The sequence below is a fragment of the Oncorhynchus nerka genome, linkage group LG26 (assembly GCF_034236695.1).
Source record: "Oncorhynchus nerka isolate Pitt River linkage group LG26, Oner_Uvic_2.0, whole genome shotgun sequence".
NCBI classification, from domain to species: domain Eukaryota; kingdom Metazoa; phylum Chordata; class Actinopteri; order Salmoniformes; family Salmonidae; genus Oncorhynchus; species Oncorhynchus nerka.
Genome location: NC_088421.1, coordinates 46672210 through 46690552, shown reverse-complemented (window position 1 = coordinate 46690552; position 18343 = coordinate 46672210).

The window sequence follows — 18343 nt, the reverse complement described above, 5'->3', positions numbered from 1 at the left end:
CAACCAGCTGAGAGTATCAGTTATAATGTAACCAACCAGCTGAGAGTATCAGTTATAATGTAACCAACCAGCTGAGAGTATCAGTTATAATGTAACCAACCAGCAGAGAGTATCAGTTATAATGTAACCAACCAGCTGAGAGTATCAGTTATAATGTAACCAACCAGCTGAGAGTATCAGTTATAATGTAACCAACCAGCTGAGAGTATCAGTTATAATGTAACCAACCAGCTGAGAGTATCAGTTATAATGTAACCAACCAGCTGAGAGTATCAGTTATAATGTAACCAACCAGCTGAAAGTATCAGTTATAATGTAACCAACCAGCGGAGAGTATCAGCTATAATGTAACCAACCAGCTGAGAGTATCAGTTATAATGTAACCAACCAGCTGAGAGTATCAGTTATAATGTAACCAACCAGCTGAGAGTATCAGTTATAATGTAACCAACCAGCTGAGAGTATCAGTTATAATGTAACCAACCAGCGGAGAGTATCAGTTATAATGTAACCAACCAGCTGGAGTATCAGTTATAATGTAACCAACCAGCTGAAGTATCAGTTATAATGTAACCAACCAGCTGAAGTATCAGTTATAATGTAACCAACCAGCGAGAGTATCAGTTATAATGTAACCAACCAGCTGAGAGTATCAGTTATAATGTAACCAACCAGCTGAGAGTATCAGTTATAATGTAACCAACCAGCTGAGAGTATCAGTTATAATGTAACCAACCAGCTGAGAGTATCAGTTATAATGTAACCAACCAGCTGAGAGTATCAGTTATAATGTAACCAACCAGCTGAGAGTATCAGTTATAATGTAACCAACCAGCTGAGAGTATCAGTTATAATGTAACCAACCAGCTGAGAGTATCAGTTATAATGTAACCAACCAGCTGAGAGTATCAGTTATAATGTAACCAACCAGCTGAGAGTATCAGTTATAATGTAACCAACCAGCTGAGAGTATCAGTTATAATGTAACCAACCAGCTGAGAGTATCAGTTATAATGTAACCAACCAGCTGAGAGTATCAGTTATAATGTAACCAACCAGCTGAGAGTATCAGTTATAATGTAACCAACCAGCTGAGAGTATCGGTTATAATGTAACCAACCAGCAGAGAGTATCAGTTATAATGTAACCAACCAGCAGAGAGTATCAGTTATAATGTAACCAACCAGCTGAGAGTATCAGTTATAATGTAACCAACCAGCTGAGAGTATCAGTTATAATGTAACCAACCAGCTGAGAGTATCAGTTATAATGTAACCAACCAGCTAGAGTATCAGTTATAATGTAACCAGCCGTGCGGAGAGTATCAGTTATAATGTAACCAACCAGCTGAGAGTATCAGTTATAATGTAACCAACCAGCTGAGAGTATCAGTTATAATGTAACCAACCAGCAGAGAGTATCAGTTATAATGTAACCAACCAGCTGAGAGTATCAGTTATAATGTAACCAACCAGCAGAGAGTATCAGTTATAATGTAACCAACCAGCTGAGAGTATCAGTTATAATGTAACCAACAAGCTGAGAGTATCAGTTATAATGTAACCAACCAGCAGAGAGTATCAGTTATAATGTAACCAACCAGCTGAGAGTATCAGTTATAATGTAACCAACCAGCTGAGAGTATCAGTTATAATGTAACCAACCAGCTGAAAGTATCAGTTATAATGTAACCAACCAGCGGAGAGTATCAGCTATAATGTAACCAACCATCTGAGAGTATCAGTTATAATGTAACCAACCAGCTGAGAGTATCAGTTATAATGTAACCAACCAGCTGAGAGTATCAGTTATAATGTAACCAACCAGCTGAGAGTATCAGTTATAATGTAACCAACCAGCGGAGAGTATCAGTTATAATGTAACCAACCAGCTGAGAGTATCAGTTATAATGTAACTAACCAGCGGAGAGTATCAGTTATAATGTAACCAACCAGCTGAGAGTATCAGTTATAATGTAACCAACCAGCTGAGAGTATCAGTTATAATGTAACCAACCAGCTGAGAGTATCAGTTATAATGTAACTAACCAGCGGAGAGTATCAGTTATAATGTAACCAACCAGCTGAGAGTATCAGTTATAATGTAACCAACCAGCTGAGAGTATCAGTTATAATGTAACCAACCAGCGGAGAGTATCAGTTATAATGTAACCAACCAGCTGAGAGTATCAGTTATAATGTAACCAACCAGCTGAGAGTATCGGTTATAATGTAACCAACCAGCTGAGAGTATCAGTTATAATGTAACCAACCAGCTGAGAGTATCAGTTATAATGTAACCAACCAGCTGAGAGTATCAGTTATAATGTAACCAACCAGCTGAGAGTATCGGTTATAATGTAACCAACCAGCTGAGAGTATCGGTTATAATGTAACCAACCAGCTGAGAGTATCAGTTATAATGTAACCAACCAGCGGAGAGTATCAGTTATAATGTAACCAACCAGCAGAGAGTATCAGTTATAATGTAACCAACCAGCTGAGAGTATCAGTTATAATGTAACCAACCAGCTGAGAGTATCAGTTATAATGTAACCAACCAGCTGAGAGTATCAGTTATAATGTAACCAACCAGCTGAGAGTATCAGTTATAATGTAACCAACCAGCTGAGAGTATCGGTTATAATGTAACCAACCAGCTGAGAGTATCAGTTATAATGTAACCAACCAGCAGAGAGTATCAGTTATAATGTAACCAACCAGCTGAGAGTATCAGTTATAATGTAACCAACCAGCTGAGAGTATCAGTTATAATGTAACCAACCAGCTGAGAGTATCAGTTATAATGTAACCAACCAGCTGAGAGTATCAGTTATAATGTAACCAACCAGCTGAGAGTATCAGTTATAATGTAACCAACCAGCTGAAAGTATCAGTTATAATGTAACCAACCAGCGGAGTATCAGTTATAATGTAACCAACCAGCTGAGAGTATCAGTTATAATGTAACCAACCAGCTGAGAGTATCAGTTATAATGTAACCAACCAGCTGAGAGTATCAGTTATAATGTAACCAACCAGCTGAGAGTATCAGTTATAATGTAACCAACCAGCGGAGAGTATCAGTTATAATGTAACCAACCAGCTGAGAGTATCAGTTATAATGTAACCAACCAGCTGAGAGTATCAGTTATAATGTAACCAACCAGCTGAGAGTATCAGTTATAATGTAACCAACCAGCAGAGAGTATCAGTTATAATGTAACCAACCAGCTGAGAGTATCAGTTATAATGTAACCAACCAGCTGAGAGTATCAGTTATAATGTAACCAACCAGCTGAGAGTATCAGTTATAATGTAACCAACCAGCTGAGAGTATCCCAGCTATAATGTAACCAACCAGCTGAGAGTATCAGTTATAATGTAACCAACCAGCTGAAGTATCAGTTATAATGTAACCAACCAGCTGAGAGTATCAGTTATAATGTAACCAACCAGCTGAGAGTATCAGTTATAATGTAACCAACCAGCAGAGAGTATCAGTTATAATGTAACCAACCAGCGGAGAGTATCAGTTATAATGTAACCAACCAGCTGAGAGTATCAGTTATAATGTAACCAACCAGCTGAGAGTATCAGTTATAATGTAACCAACCAGCTGAGAGTATCAGTTATAATGTAACCAACCAGCTGAGAGTATCAGTTATAATGTAACCAACCAGCTGAGAGTATCAGTTATAATGTAACCAACCAGCTGAGAGTATCAGTTATAATGTAACCAACCAGCTGAGAGTATCAGTTATAATGTAACCAACCAGCTGAGAGTATCAGTTATAATGTAACCAACCAGCTGAGAGTATCAGTTATAATGTAACCAACCAGCTGAAAGTATCAGTTATAATGTAACCAACCAGCTGAGAGTATCAGTTATAATGTAACCAACCAGCGGAGAGTATCAGCTATAATGTAACCAACCAGCAGAGAGTATCGGTTATAATGTAACCAACCAGCTGAGAGTATCAGTTATAATGTAACCAACCAGCTGGAGAGTATCAGTTATAATGTAACCAACCAGCTGAGAGTATCAGTTATAATGTAACCAACCAGCGGAGAGTATCAGTTATAATGTAACCAACCAGCTGAGAGTATCAGTTATAATGTAACCAACCAGCTGAGAGTATCAGTTATAATGTAACCAACCAGCAGAGAGTATCAGTTATAATGTAACCAACCAGCTGAGAGTATCAGTTATAATGTAACCAACCAGCAGAGAGTATCAGTTATAATGTAACCAACCAGCTGAGAGTATCAGTTATAATGTAACCAACCAGCTGAGAGTATCGGTTATAATGTAACAACCAGCAGAGAGTATCAGTTATAATGTAACCAACCAGCTGAGAGTATCAGTTATAATGTAACCAACCAGCTGAGAGTATCAGTTATAATGTAACCAACCAGCTGAAAGTATCAGTTATAATGTAACCAACCAGCGGAGAGTATCAGCTATCAATGTAACCAACCAGCTGAGAGTATCAGTTATAATGTAACTAACCAGCTGAAAGTATCAGTTATAATGTAACCAACCAGCTGAGAGTATCAGTTATAATGTAACCAACCAGCTGAGAGTATCAGTTATAATGTAACCAACCAGCGGAGAGTATCAGTTATAATGTAACCAACCAGCTGAGAGTATCAGTTATAATGTAACTAACCAGCTGAGAGTATCAGTTATAATGTAACCAACCAGCTGAGAGTATCAGTTATAATGTAACCAACCAGCGGAGAGTATCAGTTATAATGTAACTAACCAGCTGAGAGTATCAGTTATAATGTAACTAACCAGCGAGAGTATCAGTTATAATGTAACCAACCAGCTGAGAGTATCAGTTATAATGTAACCAACCAGCTGAGAGTATCAGTTATAATGTAACCAACCAGCTGAGAGTATCAGTTATAATGTAACCAACCAGCAGAGAGTATCAGTTATAATGTAACCAACCAGCTGAGAGTATCGGTTATAATGTAACCAACCAGCTGAGAGTATCAGTTATAATGTAACCAACCAGCTGAGAGTATCAGTTATAATGTAACCAACCAGCTGAGAGTATCAGTTATAATGTAACCAACCAGCTGAGAGTATCAGTTATAATGTAACCAACCAGCTGAGAGTATCAGTTATAATGTAACCAACCAGCTGAGAGTATCAGTTATAATGTAACCAACCAGCGGAGAGTATCAGTTATAATGTAACCAACCAGCTGAGAGTATCAGTTATAATGTAACCAACCAGCTGAGAGTATCAGTTATAATGTAACCAACCAGCTGAGAGTATCAGTTATAATGTAACCAACCAGCTGAGAGTATCAGTTATAATGTAACCAACCAGCGGAGAGTATCAGTTATAATGTAACCAACCAGCTGAGAGTATCAGTTATAATGTAACCAACCAGCTGAGAGTATCAGTTATAATGTAACCAACCAGCTGAGAGTATCAGTTATAATGTAACCAACCAGCTGAGAGTATCAGTTATAATGTAACCAACCAGCTGAGAGTATCAGTTATAATGTAACCAACCAGCTGAGAGTATCAGTTATAATGTAACCAACCAGCTGAGAGTATCAGTTATAATGTAACCAACCAGCAGAGAGTATCAGTTATAATGTAACCAACCAGCTGAGAGTATCAGTTATAATGTAACCAACCAGCTGAGAGTATCAGTTATAATGTAACCAACCAGCTGAAGTATCAGTTATAATGTAACCAACCAGCTGAGAGTATCAGTTATAATGTAACCAACCAGCTGAGAGTATCAGTTATAATGTAACCAACCAGCTGAGAGTATCAGTTATAATGTAACCAACCAGCTGAGAGTATCAGTTATAATGTAACCAACCAGCTGAGAGTATCAGTTATAATGTAACCAACCAGCTGAGAGTATCAGTTATAATGTAACCAACCAGCTGAGGTATCAGTTATAATGTAACCAACCAGCTGAGAGTATCAGTTATAATGTAACCAACCAGCTGAGAGTATCAGTTATAATGTAACCAACCAGCTGAGAGTATCAGTTATAATGTAACCAACCAGCGAGAGTATCAGTTATAATGTAACCAACCAGCTGAGAGTATCAGTTATAATGTAACCAACCAGCAGAGAGTATCAGTTATAATGTAACCAACCAGCTGAGAGTATCAGTTATAATGTAACCAACAAGCTGAGAGTATCAGTTATAATGTAACCAACCAGCAGAGAGTATCAGTTATAATGTAACCAACCAGCTGAGAGTATCAGTTATAATGTAACCAACCAGCTGAGAGTATCAGTTATAATGTAACCAACCAGCTGAAAGTATCAGTTATAATGTAACCAACCAGCGGAGAGTATCAGCTATAATGTAACCAACCAGCTGAGAGTATCAGTTATAATGTAACCAACCAGCTGAGAGTATCAGTTTATAATGTAACCAACCAGCTGAGAGTATCAGTTATATGTAACCAACCAGCTGAGAGTATCAGTTATAATGTAACCAACCAGCGGAGAGTATCAGTTATAATGTAACCAACCAGCTGAGTATCAGTTATAATGTAACCCCAACCAGCGGAGAGTATCGGTTATAATGTAACCAACCAGCTGAGAGTATCAGTTATAATGTAACCAACCAGCGGAGAGTATCAGTTATAATGTAACCAGCCAGCTGAGAGTATCAGTTATAATGTAACTAACCAGCGGAAGTATCAGTTATAATGTAACCAACCAGCTGAGAGTATCAGTTATAATGTAACCAACCAGCTGAGAGTATCAGTTATAATGTAACCAACCAGCGGTAACCAACCAGAGTATCAGTTATAATGTAACCAACCAGCTGAGAGGTCAGTTATAATGTAACCAACCAGCTGAGAGTATCAGTTATAATGTAACCAACCAGCTGAGAGTATCAGTTATAATGTAACCAACCAGCGGAGAGTATCAGTATAATGTAACCAACCAGCTGAATCCCGGTTATAATGTAACCAACCAGCTGAGAGTATCAGTTATAATGTAACCAACCAGCTGAGAGTATCAGTTATAATGTAACCAACCAGCTGAGAGTATCGCTATAATGTAACCAACCAGCAGAGAGTATCAGTTATAATGTAACCAACCAGCTGAGAGTATCAGTTATAATGTAACCAACCAGCTGGAGAGTATCGGTTATAATGTAACCAACCAGCTGAAAGTATCCGGTTATAATGTAACCAACCAGCGGAGAGTATCAGCTATAATGTACCAACCATCTGAGAGTATCAGTTATAATGTAACCAACCAGCTGAGAGTATCAGTTATAATGTAACCAACCAGCTGAAAATCGAGTTGCACCAACCGCTGAGAGTATCAGTTATATGTAACCAACCGGCAGAGAGTATCAGTTATAATGTAACCAACCAGCTGAGTATCAGTTATAATGTAACCAACAAGCTGAGTATCAGTTATAATGTAACCAACCAGCAGAGAGTATCAGTTATAATGTAACCAACCAGCTGAGAGCATCAGTTATAATGTAACCAACCAGCTGAACAGTTATATGTAACTGAAAGTATCCCGTTATAATGTAACCAACCAGAGAGTATCAGTTATAATGTAACCAACCATCTGAGAGTATCAGTTATAATGTAAAACCAGCTGAACCAGTTATAATGTAACCAACCAGCTGAGTATCAGTTATAATGTAACCAACCAGCTGAAAGTATCAGTTATAATGTAAATCCAGCGGAGAGTATCAGTTATAATGTAACCAACCAGCTGGAGTATCAGTTATAATGTAACCAACCAGCTGAGAGTATCAGTTATAATGTAACCAACAAGCTGGAGAGTATCAGTTATAATGTAACCAACCAGCGGTATAATGAGAGTATATCAGTTATAATGTAACCAACCAGCTGAGAGTATCAGTTATAATGTAACCAACCAGCTGGAGAGTATCAGTTATAATGTAACCAACCAGCTGAAATTATCGCTATAATGTAACTAACCAGCTGAGAGTATCAGTTATACGTAACAAATCAGCTGAGAGTATCAGTTATAATGTAACCAACCAGCTGAGAAGTATCAGTTATAATGTAACCAACCAGCTGAGAGTATCAGTTATAATGTAACCAACCAGCAGAGAGTATCAGTTATACGTAACCAACCAGCGAGAGTATCAGTTATAATGTAACCAACCAGCTGAGAGTATCAGTTATAATGTAACCAACCAGCTGAGAGTATCAGTTATACGTAACCAAACCAGTTATAATGTAACCAGAGAGTATCAGCTTATAATGTAACCAACCAGCAGAGAGTATCAGTTATAATGTAACCAACCAGCTGAGAGTATCAGTTATAATGTAACCAACCAGCTGAGAGTATCGTTATAATGTAACCAACCAGCTGAGAGTATCAGTTATAATGTAACCAACCAGCTGAGAGTATCAGCTATAATGTAACCAACCAGCTGAGAGTTATAATGTAACCAACCAGCTATAATGTAACCAACCAGCAGAGAGTATCAGTTATAATGTAAACCAACCAGCAGAGTATCAGTTATAATGTAACCAAATCAGCTGAGAGTATCAGTTATAATGTAACCAACCAGCGGAGAGTATCAGTTATAATGTAACCAACCAGCAGAGAGTATCAGTTATAATGTAACCAACCAGAGTATCAGTTATAATGTAACCAACCAGCTGAGAGTATCAGTTATAATGTAACCAACCAGCTGAGAGTATCAGTTATAATGTAACCAACCAGCTGAGAGTATCAGTTATAATGTAACCAACCAGCTGAGTATCAGAGAACCAACCAGCTAGAGTATCAGTTATAATTAACCAACCAGCTGAGAGTATCAGTTATAATGTAACCAACCAGCTGAGAGATCAGTTATAGTGGCCAACCAGAAGTATCCAGATTTATAATGTAACCAACCAGCTGAGAGTATCAGTTATAATGTAACCAACAAGCCGAGAGTATCAAAGTTATAATGTAACCAACCAGCAGAGAGTATCAGTTATAATGTAACCAACCAGCTGAGAGTATCCCAGTTATAATGTAACCAACCAGCTGAGAGTATCGGTTATAATGTAACCAACCAGCTGAAAGTATCAGTTATAATGTAACCAACCAGCGGAGAGTATCAGCTATAATCGTAACCAACCATCTGAGAGTATCAGTTATAATGTAACCAACCAGCTGAGAGTATCAGTTATAATGTAACCAACCAGCTGAGAGTATCAGTTATAATGTAACCAACCAGCTGAGAGTATCAGTTATAATGTAACCAACCAGTGGACTATCAGTTATAATGTAACCAACCAGCTGAGAGTATCAGTTATAATGTAACCAACCAGCTGAGAGTATCAGTTATAATGTAACCAACAAGCTGAGAGTATCAGTTATAATGTAACCAACCAGCAGAGTATCAGTTATAATGTAACCAATCAGCTGAGAGTATCAGTTATAATGTAACCAACCAGCTGAGAGTATCAGTTATAATTTAACCAACCAGCTGAAAGTATCAGTTATAATGTAACCAACCAGCGGGAGAGTATCAGCTATAATGTAACCAACCAGCTGAGAGTATCAGTTATAATGTAACCAACCAGCTGAGAGTATCAGTTATAATGTAACCAACCAGCTGAGAAATTATCAGTTATAATGTAACCAACCAGCTGAGAGTATCAGTTATAATGTAACCAACCAGCAGAGAGTATCAGTTATAATGTAACCAACCAGCGGAGAGTATCAGTTATAATGTAACCAACCAGCTGAGAGCATCAGTTATAATGTAACTAACCAGCGGAGAGTATCAGTTATAATGTAACCAACCAGCTGAGAGTATCAGTTATAATGTAACCAACCAGCTGAGAGTATCAGTTATAATGTAACCAACCAGCGGAGAGTATCAGTTATAATGTAACCAACCAGCTGAGAGTATCAGTTATAATGTAACCAACCAGCTGAGAGTATCAGTTATAATGTAACCAACCAGCTGAGAGTATCAGTTATAATGTAACCAACCAGCTGAGAGTATCAGTTATAATGTAACCAACCAGCGGAGAGTATCAGCTATAATGTAACCAACCAGCTGAGAGTATCAGCTATAATGTAACCAACCAGCTGAGAGTATCAGTTATAATGTAACCAACCAGCTGAGAGTATCAGTTATAATGTAACCAACCAGCTGAGTATCAGTTATAATGTAACCAACCAGCAGAGAGTATCAGCTATAATGTAACCAACCAGCAGAGAGTATCAGTTATAATGTAACCAACCAGCTGAGAGTATCAGTTATAATGTAACCAACCAGCTGAGTATCGTTATAATGTAACCAACCAGCTGAGAGTATCAGTTATAATGTAACCAACCAGCGGAGAGTATCAGCTATAATGTAACCAACCAGCTGAGAGTATCAGTTATAATGTAACCAACCAGCTGAGAGTATCAGTTATAATGTAACCAACCAGCAGAGAGTATCAGTTATAATGTAACCAACCAGCTGAGAGTATCAGTTATAATGTAACCAACCAGCAGAGAGTATCAGTTATAATGTAACCAACCAGCTGAGAGTATCAGTTATAATGTAACCAACAAGCTGGAGAGTATCAGTTATAATGTAACCAACCAGCAGAGAGTATCAGTTATAATGTAACCAACCAGCTGAGAGTATCAGTTATAATGTAACCAACCAGCTGAGAGTATCAGTTATAATGTAACCAACCAGCTGAAAGTATCAGTTATAATGTAACCAACCAGCTGAGAGTATCAGTTATAATGTAACCAACCAGCTGAGAGTATCAGTTATAATGTAACCAACCAGCTGAGATTATCAGTTATAATGTAACCAACCAGCTGAGAGTATCAGTTATAATGTAACCAACCAGCTGAGAGTATCAGTTATAATGTAACCAACCAGCGGAGAGTATCAGTTATAATGTAACCAACCAGCTGAGAGTATCAGTTATAATGTAACCAACCAGCTGAGAGTATCAGTTATAATGTAACCAACCAGCTGAGAGTATCAGTTATAATGTAACCAACCAGCTGAGAGTATCAGTTATAATGTAACCAACCAGCTGAGAGTATCAGTTATAATGTAACCAACCAGCTGAGAGTATCAGTTATAATGTAACCAACCAGCTGAGAGTATCAGTTATAATGTAACCAACCAGCTGAGAGTATCAGTTATAATGTAACCAACCAGCGGAGAGTATCAGTTATAATGTAACCAACCAGCAGAGAGTATCAGTTATAATGTAACCAACCAGCTGAGAGTATCAGTTATAATGTAACCAACCAGCTGAGAGTATCAGTTATAATGTAACCAACCAGCTGAGAGTATCAGTTATAATGTAACCAACCAGCGGAGAGTATCAGCTATAATGTAACCAACCAGCTGAGAGTATCAGTTATAATGTAACCAACCAGCTGACAATAATGTAACCAACCAGCTGAGAGTATCAGTTATAATGTAACCAACCAGCAGAGAGTATCAGTTATAATGTAACCAACCAGCTGAGAGTATCAGTTATAATGTAACCAACCAGCTGAGAGTATCAGTTATAATGTAACCAACCAGCAGAGAGTATCAGTTATAATGTAACCAACCAGCTGAGAGTATCAGTTATAATGTAACCAACCAGCTGAGAGTATCAGTTATAATGTAACCAACCAGCTGAAAGTATCAGTTATAATGTAACCAACCAGCTGAGAGTATCAGTTATAATGTAACCAACCAGCTGAGAGTATCAGTTATAATGTAACCAACCAGCTGAGATTATCAGTTATAATGTAACCAACCAGCTGAGAATCAGTATCAGCTTATAATGTAACCAACCAGCGGAGAGTATCAGTTATAATGTAACCAACCAGCTGAGAGTATCAACCAGCGGAGAGTTATAAATGTAACCAACCAGCTGAGAGTATCAGTTATAATGTAACCAACCAGCTGAGAGTATCAGTTATAATGTAACCAACCAGCTGAGAGTATCAGTTATAATGTAACTAACCAGCGGAGAGTATCAGTTATAATGTAACCAACCAGCTGAGAGTATCAGTTATAATGTAACCAACCAGCTGAGAGTATCAGTTATAATGTAACCAACCAGCGGAGAGTATCAGTTATAATGTAACCAACTAGCAGAGAGTATCAGTTATAATGTAAACAACCAGCTGAGAGTATCAGTTATAATGTAACCAACCAGCTGAGAGTATCAGTTATAATGTAACCAACCAGCTGAGAGTATCAGTTATAATGTAACCAACCAGCGGAGAGTATCAGCTATAATGTAACCAACCAGCTGAGAGTATCAGTTATAATGTAACCAACCAGCTGAGAGTATCAGTTATAATGTAACCAACCAGCTGAGAGTATCAGTTATAATGTAACCAACCAGCTGAGAGTATCAGTTATAATGTAACCAACCAGCGGAGAGTATCAGCTATAATGTAACCAACCAGCAGAGAGTATCAGTTATAATGTAACCAACCAGCTGAGAGTATCAGTTATAATGTAACCAACCAGCTGAGAGTATCAGTTATAATGTAACCAACCAGCTGAAAGTATCAGTTATAATGTAACCAACCAGCGGAGAGTATCAGCTATAATGTAACCAACCATCTGAGAGTATCAGTTATAATGTAACCAACCAGCTGAGAGTATCAGTTATAATGTAACCAACCAGCTGAGAGTATCAGTTATAATGTAACCAACCAGCTGAGAGTATCAGTTATAATGTAACCAACCAGCGGAGAGTATCAGTTATAATGTAACCAACCAGCTGAGTATCAGTTATAATGTAACTAACCAGCTGAGAGTATCAGTTATAATGTAACCAACCAGCTGAGAGTATCAGTTATAATGTAACCAACCAGCTGAGAGTATCAGTTATAATGTAACCAACCAGCGGAGAGTATCAGTTATAATGTAACCAACCAGCAGAGAGTATCAGTTATAATGTAACCAACCAGCTGAGAGTATCAGTTATAATGTAACCAACCAGCTGAGATAATGTAACCAACCAGGTCAGTTATAATGTAACCAACCAGCGGAGAGTATCAGCTATAATGTAACCAACCAGCTGAGAGTATCAGTTATAATGTAACCAACCAGCTGAGAGTATCAGTTATAATGTAACCAACCAGCTGAGAGTATCAGTTATAATGTAACCAACCAGCTGAGAGTATCAGCTATAATTTAACCAACCAGCTGAGAAGTATCAGTTATAATGTAACCAACCAGCGGAGAGTATCAGTTATAATGTAACCAACCAGCAGAGAGTATCAGTTATAATGTAACCAACCAGCTGAGAGTATCAGTTATAATGTAACCAACCAGCTGAGAGTATCAGTTATAATGTAACCAACCAGCTGAGAGTATCAGTTATAATGTAACCAACCAGCAGAGAGTATCAGTTATAATGTAACCAACCAGCTGAGAGTATTAGTTACAGTATAATGTAACTAACCAGCTGAGAATATCAGTTATATAATGTAACCAACCAGCAGAGAGTATCAGTTATAATGTAACCAACCAGCTGAGAGTATCAGTTATAATGTAACCAACCAGCTGAGAGTATCAGTTATAATGTAACCAACCAGCTGAGAGTATCAGTTATAATGTAACCAACCAGCTGAGAGTATCAGTTATAATGTAACCAACCAGCAGAGAGTATCAGTTATAATGTAACCAACCAGCGGAGAGTATCAGTTATAATGTAACCAACCAGCTGAGAGTATCAGTTATAATGTAACCAACCAGCTGAGAGTATCAGTTATAATGTAACCAACCAGCTGAGAGTATCAGTTATAATGTAACCAACCAGCTGAGAGTATCAGTTATAATGTAACCAACCAGCGGAGAGTATCAGCTATAATGTAACCAACCAGCTGAGAGTATCAGTTATAATGTAACCAACCAGCGGAGAGTATCAGTTATAATGTAACCAACCAGCTGAGAGTATCAGTTATAATGTAACCAACCAGCGGATATCAGTTATAATGTAACCAACCAGCTGAGATCAGTATAATGTAACTAACCAGCGTTATTATAATGTAACCAACCAGCTGAGAGTATCAGTTATAATGTAACCAACCAGCAGAGAGTATCAGTTATAATGTAACCAACCAGCAGAGAGTATCAGTTATAATGTAACCAACCAGCTGAGAGTATCAGTTATAATGTAACCAACAAAATCAGCTGAGAGTATCAGTTATAATGTAACCAACCAGCGGAGAGTATCAGTTATAATGTAACCAACCATCTGAGAGTATCAGTTATAATGTAACCAACCAGCTGAGAGTATCAGTTATAATGTAACCAACCAGCTGAAATATCAGTTATAATGTAACCAACCAGCTGAGAGTATATATAATGTAACCAACCAGTGAGAGTATCAGTTATAATGTAACCAACCAGCTGAGAGTATCGGTTATAATGTAACCAACCAGCTGAGAGTATCAGTTATAATGTAACCAACCAGCTGAGAGTATCAGTTATAATGTAACCAACCAGCAGTTATAATGTAACCAACCAGCTGAGAGTATCAGTTATAATGTAACCAACCAGCTGAGAGTATCAGTATAATGTAACCAACCAGCTGAAAGTTATATAATGTAACCAACCAGCGGAGAGTATCAGCTATAATGTAACCAACCAGCTGAGAGTATCAGTTATAATGTAACCAACCAGCTGAGAGTATCAGTTATAATGTAACCAACCAGCTGAGAGTATCAGTTATAATGTAACCAACCAGCTGAAAGTATCAGTTATAATGTAACCAACCAGCAGAGTATCAGTTATAATGTAACCAACCAGCTGAGAGTATCAGTTATAATGTAACCAACCAGCTGAGAGAGTATCAGTTATAATGTAACCAACCAGCTGAGAGTATCAGTTATAATGTAACCAACCAGCTGAGAGTATCAGTTATAATGTAACCAACCAGCTGAGGATAATGTAACCAAATCATGGAGAGTATCAGTTATAATGTAACCAACCAGCTGAGAGTATCAGTTATAATGTAACCAACCAGCTGAGAGTATCAGTTATAATGTAACCAACCAGCTGAGAGTATCAGTTATAATGTAACCAACCAGCTGAGAGTATCAGTTATAATGTAACCAACCAGCTGAGAGTATCAGCTATAATGTAACCAACCAGCTGAGAGTATCAGTTATAATGTAACCAACCAGCTGAGAGTATCAGTTATAATGTAACCAACCAGCTGAGAGTATCAGTTATAATGTAACCAACCAGCTGAGAGTATCAGTTATAATGTAACCAACCAGCAGAGAGTATCAGCTATAATGTAACCAACCAGCAGAGAGTATCAGTTATAATGTAACCAACCAGCTGAGAGTATCAGTTATAATGTAACCAACCAGCTGAGAGTATCAGTTATAATGTAACCAACCAGCTGAGAGTATCAGTTATAATGTAACCAACCAGCGGAGAGTATCAGCTATAATGTAACCAACCAGCTGAGAGTATCAGTTATAATGTAACCAACCAGCTGAGAGTATCAGTTATAATGTAACCAACCAGCAGAGAGTATCAGTTATAATGTAACCAACCAGCTGAGAGTATCAGTTATAATGTAACCAACAGCAGAGAGTATCAGTTATAATGTAACCAACCAGCTGAGAGTATCAGTTATAATGTAACCAACAAGCTGAGAGTATCAGTATAATGTAACCAACCAGCAGAGAGTATCAGTTATAATGTAACCAACCAGCTGAGAGTATCAGTTACAATGTAACCAACCAGCTGAGAGTATCGGTTATAATGTAACCAACCAGCTGAAAGTATCAGTTATAATGTAACCAACCAGCGAGAGTATCAGCTATAATGTAACCAACCATCTGAGAGTATCAGTTATAATGTAACCAACCAGCTGAGATTATCAATAATGTAACCAACCAGCTGAGAGTATCAGTTATAATGTAACCAACCAGCTGAGAGTATCAGTTATAATGTAACCAACCAGCGGAGAGTATCAGTTATAATGTAACCAACCAGCTGAGAGTATCAGTTATAATGTAACTAACCAGCGGAGAGTATCAGTTATAATGTAACCAACCAGCTGAGAGTATCAGTTATAATGTAACCAACCAGCGGAGAGTATCAGTTATAATGTAACCAACCAGCTGAGAGTATCAGTTATAATGTAACTAACCAGCGGAGAGTATCAGTTATAATGTAACCAACCAGCTGAGAGTATCAGTTATAATGTAACCAACCAGCTGAGAGTATCAGTTATAATGTAACCAACCAGCGGAGAGTATCAGTTATAATGTAACCAACTAGCAGAGAGTATCAGTTATAATGTAACCAACCAGCTGAGAGTATCAGTTATAATGTAACCAACCAGCTGAGAGTATCAGTTATAATGTAACCAACCAGCTGAGAGTATCAGTTATAATGTAACCAACCAGCGGAGAGTATCAGCTATAATGTAACCAACCAGCTGAGAGTATCAGTTATAATGTAACCAACCAGCAGAGAGTATCAGTTATAATGTAACCAACCAGCTGAGAGTATCAGTTATAATGTAACCAACCAGCAGAGAGTATCAGTTATAATGTAACCAACCAGCTGAGAGTATCAGTTATAATGTAACCAACAAGCTGAGAGTATCAGTTATAATGTAACCAACCAGCAGAGAGTATCAGTTATAATGTAACCAACCAGCTGAGAGTATCAGTTATAATGTAACCAACCAGCTGAGAGTATCAGTTATAATGTAACCAACCAGCTGAAAGTATCAGTTATAATGTAACCAACCAGCGGAGAGTATCAGCTATAATGTAACCAACCATCTGAGAGTATCAGTTATAATGTAACCAACCAGCTGAGATTATCAGTTATAATGTAACCAACCAGCTGAGAGTATCAGTTATAATGTAACCAACCAGCTGAGAGTATCAGTTATAATGTAACCAACCAGCGGAGAGTATCAGTTATAATGTAACCAACCAGCTGAGAGTATCAGTTATAATGTAACTAACCAGCGGAGAGTATCAGTTATAATGTAACCAACCAGCTGAGAGTATCAGTTATCATGTAACCAACCAGCGGAGAGTATCAGTTATAATGTAACCAACCAGCTGAGAGTATCAGTTATAATGTAACTAACCAGCGGAGAGTATCAGTTATAATGTAACCAACCAGCTGAGAGTATCAGTTATAATGTAACCAACCAGCTGAGAGTATCAGTTATAATGTAACCAACCAGCGGAGAGTATCAGTTATAATGTAACCAACTAGCAGAGAGTATCATTATAATGTAACCAACCAGCTGAGAGTATCAGTTATAATGTAACCAACCAGCTGAGAGTATCAGTTATAATGTAACCAACCAGCTGGAGAGTATCAGTTATAATGTAACCAACCAGCTGAGAGTATCAGCTATAATGTAACCAACCAGCTGAGAGTATCAGTTATAATGTAACCAACCAGCTGAGAGTATCAGTTATAATGTAACCAACCAGCTGAGAGTATCAGTTATAATGTAACCAACCAGCTGAGAGTATCAGTTATAATGTAACCAACCAGCGGAGAGTATCAGCTATAATGTAACCAACCAGCAGAGAGTATCAGTTATAATGTAACCAACCAGCTGAGAGTATCAGTTATAATGTAACCAACCAGCTGAGAGTATCAGTTATAATGTAACCAACCAGCTGAAAGTATCAGTTATAATGTAACCAACCAGCGAGAGTATCAGCTATAATGTAACCAACCATCTGAGAGTATCAGTTATAATGTAACCAACCAGCTGAGAGTATCAGTTATAATGTAACCAACCAGCTGAGAGTATCAGTTATAATGTAACCAACCAGCTGAGAGTATCAGTTATAATGTAACCAACCAGCGGAGAGTATCAGTTATAATGTAACCAACCAGCTGAGAGTATCAGTTATAATGTAACTAACCAGCGGAGAGTATCAGTTATATGTAACCAACCAGCTGAGAGTATCAGTTATAATGTAACCAACCAGCTGAGAGTATCAGTTATAATGTAACCAACCAGCGGAGAGTATCAGTTATAATGTAACCAACCAGCAGAGAGTATCAGTTATAATGTAACCAACCAGCTGAGAGTATCAGTTATAATGTAACCAACCAGCTGAGAGTATCAGTTATAATGTAACCAACCAGGTGAGAGTATCAGTTATAATGTAACCAACCAGCGGAGAGTATCAGCTATAATGTAACCAACCAGCAGAGAGTATCAGTTATAATGTAACCAACCAGCTGAGAGTATCAGTTATAATGTAACCAACCAGCTGAGAGTATCAGTTATAATGTAACCAACCAGCTGAGAGTATCAGCTATAATTTAACCAACCAGCTGAGAGTATCAGTTATA